Genomic DNA, 5083 nt, shown 5'->3' with positions numbered 1-5083 from the left:
GATGTCAAGTATATTGCCCTTCTAAAAATAGGCTCAAGGAAACCGACGATTTCCATTAATTGCCTACTTCCCTTGAAAATTGATTAGCCTGTTTCATATCGATCGCTGAGAACCTATAATACCTGTAATAGCTTTTGGTGCATTTTCTATTATTTATAGCTGTGTTCTATTTTGAGGATATTTTGTAATGAACTGCAGGCACGTTTTTACCATTGAATATACACAAGTATTTTAATATTTGATACATTATGTGACTCCAGTATTTTATTGGTTACTATTCATTTTTGTCGACAAAAAAGGGGCAATAAGTAATAAATATTGCACATATCTTAAAACGCCTTCTACTTTTTCTATGTACGTTTTCGGTAAAAAAACAAAAAGTTATTATGTGTGAATGGTTGTAATATCTTTACAATTCATTTGTTTAAAAGTGTATATGTATTTGGTTTTCTGGTTTTAAATTGTTAATATTGCTAATGCCAACTCAAGCCTAATATTTGTTGGGTATCAATTGCAAGAGAGACTAGAAAAAAAATGAAACTTTGAAACTAAAGTGAAACGCTGAGAAAGATTATACCGTTAATACGTAAGTAGTGCATGCATTGAAATAGTAGTTCAACAAACTTATTTTTTTCTTTATAATTTACATTGAAATATAAATATATCTAAATAATAACAACAATGTTTTATTCATCTGACCTAACGGTACCTGTAAAACAAAATTATAGCGTTCGACACGTGTAATGTTGAAAAAATATTGATATCAGTAATTTACTACTTAAAATATTCCTTTTTTGATTCTTAAAATAGGATATTTGTAAGAATTCATATTTATTTAATGCGATTTTTGCAACAAAAAAGCATTTTCTGTGTAGAAATTTTAACATACAATTAAAGATCAACAATGTTTTTATATGGAGCCAATTTCAGAGAAAACATTGCTGGTTTTTGCATAAAAACTGGCATTATATGTTGAATGTATGTATGCATTTTTAAGGTGGTATAACGTCGTATTTTATATTCAACCAAATACTGAAACATATAAATCGATAATCGTTAAAATCGGTCGTATAATATGTAACGCCTTTTTGGCAAACCACCAACTGCGGAGATAAAAGCGACATCAAACCTAAATGCGAAAATCGATATTTGTTGACATAAATCTCTCAGCGCCCCAACTGGCACTGAGTTTTCTCTGGAAGCGAGAGGGTCAGGTTTGACGTCATTCCAACACTCCCTAGTCTAGTCTTGACGTCATCAAAATGAGGATGTTGGCTCGATTCTCCAATCACATTCAGGCACATTCCTAACGTTCAAAAAAGCAACGCACAATAAATAGAAGCAGGTGAACAACACGGAAGAAAAAAGGCGTGTTTATATCTATAAAAATTGCAATAGTGACAAAAACTAATAATATGCAAAGAAGGCATACATTATAATATACACAAAAGTATATACATAAAAGTATTACTAGTACTACAAAGAATGTTGTAGTACACATAAATTCACCTTGAAGCATCTCGCAAATGGAAGAGAAATATATTCTTTATGTGGCTGATATAATCCATGATACTAAAAAGTCTTACATTAAAACACTTTTTCAAAAAATTAATGAAAACTGCTTTCCAAATTGATAAGTGCAACTATAATGATCATTTGAAATATGAGTTGTAGTCTATGTTTCACTAAACTCCAGGAAACTTTCCATATTTCTCCGAATTTCAAAGTTTACTCGGTTCATTCACTTATTGACTAGTGAGACACTTATTCTTGTCTACATGCCTAAATTAAGCTGACTCCATACTTCACGCCTCGTCTTTTTTAATTAGGCAACTGCAAATGTAAAAATGTTTATAGTGCTTGAGATAAGGCAAATAAAAAGATAAACGATGTGGAACAGTTCCATTAACAATATTGTATTAATTAATACTTACAGATAAATGGAATTATCCACTTTATATGAGTAATACAAGGATTAACCAAGAGCAGTTCGAAAAAATCTGGATATAGCTTTTACTCAGGCATGTACAAACAAGGATATAAAACAAGAGAGGTTCTAATGAGTTTTATAGATGCGTTAAAGCGATTTCGGAATAATCTAATTAGGAAATTGATCAATTGCATTAACATACAGGTGTAATGTAACGTATGGCTCTAGGAGCATTAACCATTTCTATTCAACATTTCTATATTGCCAGAAAAAAAATCATCACTCATAAACAGGCATAAATATAATACCAATAACTTTATTGCTTTAAGTATTACGGACTGTTTCATATTTTTATTCACAATCTCTACGTTCTCATTTTGGTGTACCTACCATACAGGGTGATTCAAAGTTTGCGTCATTACTATGGAGGTGTTGTTTGGGGCTTTATAGAAGTACAAAAAAAATAGCAAAAACATTCATTGTTATTAAAAACTGAGAAATTTGCAAAAAACTATATGAGAAAGACGGCAACAATGTTTTTCAAGTTAGTCTTCCTAATTAACATTACGTAAATACATATTGCTATGACCTTTTTAAACTTATGCAAACAAACATCTTGGTCAAATATGAGAATCTGTTGATAACTAATATTTAAAAATGCTATATTTCCATTAACTATTTCAATTAATACTGTTTGTTTATATGTATATACACTAACTTAGGTCATGCTTGATCATCATCATCATCATCATCATCATCCTCAGCATATGTCTATCCGTCTCTGAACATAGGCCTCTCCTATTCGTCGCCATTTACTTCTACCGGGCGTCTGATTCGATGACTCTCTGACCCATCGATTGGGTACCTGCCAGTCTCTGGATGTCATCTTTCCACCTCGTTGTTGGTCGTCCTGGGTTCCTTTGAGTTGTTCTGGGCGTCCACTCAGTTGTCTTCTTGGTCCATCTATTATCAACTGTCCTCATCAAATGACCAGCTCATTTTCATTTTAGCCTCATCACCCGTTCTGCTATCTTTATCACTTTTGCATTTGTCTCATCCATTCGTTTGTCTTTCGCTTTTGTAATCGTTTTCTCAACATTTTCCTCTCAATTTTTCTTTGAGCAATCCTCAAACGCCCCATGGTCCCCTCATGAAGGCTACATGGTTATGCGGCGTACGTTAAGGTCGTTAGGACACATTGCTCAAAAACTTGTGTTTTAAGGTATTGTGAAAATTTGGAAATAAATACATCACTAAGTTTTCCATATGTTTTCCGTCCAAGCTGAAATATTCTGTAAATCTCAGGTTATTTAAATTCATCATTGATGTTAACACCCTTCTCCTCCCATTCAAGTGTCTTAAAGATATCCTCCAGATCTGTTTCTCCAAATCTGAATATTTTAGGGTATACTGTATCTTTCTGTCTCACGCCTCTCCATAGATTGATTGGATCAGTTCCCCCGAAGACTTGGGTAATTATCAATTAAGGCCAAGCGCTTCCGACAATTACGTCATCATCAAGGCTGCTAAAAAAACAAAATAACCGTAAGGACTCTGGAGAATATTATATATATATAGAACACCAAGCAAACGAAAACAAAACAAAACTTACTTGTCAAATCAGAAGCAAACATTCCTAAGAGTACCGAATAAAACATGTCAATCAACGGTCAAAAATAGTCAAAACTGGTTAAAAACTGCTTAAACCGGCCTAAAATGGTTAAAATTGTATACGACAAACTTACAAGAAAACAAACTAAAGTTGAAATTAAAACAAAACCAAAAAAAAATAAAAATAAAAGAACTTGACTGATCGGTCCTATCAGTACGGAGACTGACAGTCTGATAAAGCTGGCCCAAGAACAGCGGGCAGAAACATTTCACATTTGGTTGACAAAAAGGAGATTCTCTTCTTTTTTTTAACCGTGCAAAATACTGAACAAATTCTCAGATGCTGAAAAACTCAAAAATATATTTCGTTATTTAAATGGAAAGATTGCGCAATTAAATATAAAAAATATATATATAATTCAAAGGGCAATGAGAGGGTTCGGTGACTGGCTTCAGTAGTTACTGGCAATCAAAACATTAATTAAATTAAATAAAAATTAAATTAACGGTAAACTTAAAAATTAAATACCTGAGATCAGAACAAGTAAGGTATTGTAAAGACAAAAGGGCAATAATATGCTTATAATATTAAGTGATGACTTTTGGGATCGTTACCGAGTGAAAGCCGTACAATCATATAAAAATAAGAGAAAATTAAGAAATCAGATTAAGTTGGCTTGTGTGTGTGTTCACGCACTTCGAACCAACCTCGCGGCCCCTTATGAATCTCCAAATTCTCCAGCAGCTTCAATCTAAAGGAGAAATCAAAAACGTTATGTAAAATCATCGCATTATCATTAGGTACAAAGCTGTGGCCAGAGAAAGACCAATGATGCTCAAAATTAGATATGTCAGGGTACCTCAGATGCTCCTTAATTCGGACCCCAGCTTTCTCATTATTTTACCAATATATGAAACATTACAAGAGGCACAATTCAGTATTATATACCACTCTTATCCAAAGCGTTAATGGCATCCTTATTGTGACACAGATTACTCGCCAAGCTATTGTCAGACCTGAAGGAAATGTAGACATGATCCATACCCTTAACAAAGTTAGCAACCCCCTGAGAGATCCGACTTGTGTAAGGAATGGAGTAGTAATAAGACTTGGAAACAGTGGGATTAGAAAGTGGTCCGCAGCTGCAGCAACTCTAAGCCTTCTCCTAGTTCTATTCAGGATAGAGTCAACTAGGGATGGTGAATAGTTATTAATGGCGAGAAAGTCAGCGGAACGTTTTCGTCTTGTAGGTATTTTTATTTTGCTTCTACATTAAGATCCTCTTCAGGTTTCTTATCCTGAGGCAGTTCTCGCCGTAAATATAATTTTTGTCATCTCGCAACTTCGCGTGGATGGATTTTCGAGGTTGCAGATCCATCCACAAATCCAGCCATGGATCATATACTGGGTGTCTTAAAATTAATTACTCAACAACCGAGTTTGAACGAAAAGTTCTTTCTTAAGAAGAAGTTCTTTCTTTTTACCTCTTAAAGATCGCAATGCAGGTATTCTTGCAGATTAATTTTTGAAATAGCTATCCA

At 33.7% G+C, this 5083-nt stretch overlaps 1 long non-coding RNA gene across 1 annotated transcript; it reads right to left on the bottom strand.

Moving 5' to 3' along the window:
- Window positions 1-770: 770 nt before the first annotated feature.
- Window positions 771-5077, bottom strand: LOC125502454. Its single transcript, XR_007280213.1, has 3 exons — window positions 3543-5077; window positions 1510-3456; window positions 771-1306 (listed from the first exon to the last, which is right to left on the bottom strand). It is a non-coding gene; the product is annotated as an uncharacterized LOC125502454 (long non-coding RNA).
- Between the last annotated feature and the right edge of the window lie 6 nt (window positions 5078-5083).

This window comes from Dendroctonus ponderosae, unplaced genomic scaffold (genome assembly GCF_020466585.1).
Source record: "Dendroctonus ponderosae isolate FM_Combo_2020 unplaced genomic scaffold, Dpon_F_20191213v2 Dpon_F_20191213_1, whole genome shotgun sequence".
Taxonomy (NCBI): Eukaryota; Metazoa; Arthropoda; class Insecta; order Coleoptera; family Curculionidae; genus Dendroctonus; species Dendroctonus ponderosae.
Note: the sequence above shows the minus strand (reverse complement) of the source record. Positions and strands in the feature narration are given on the sequence as shown.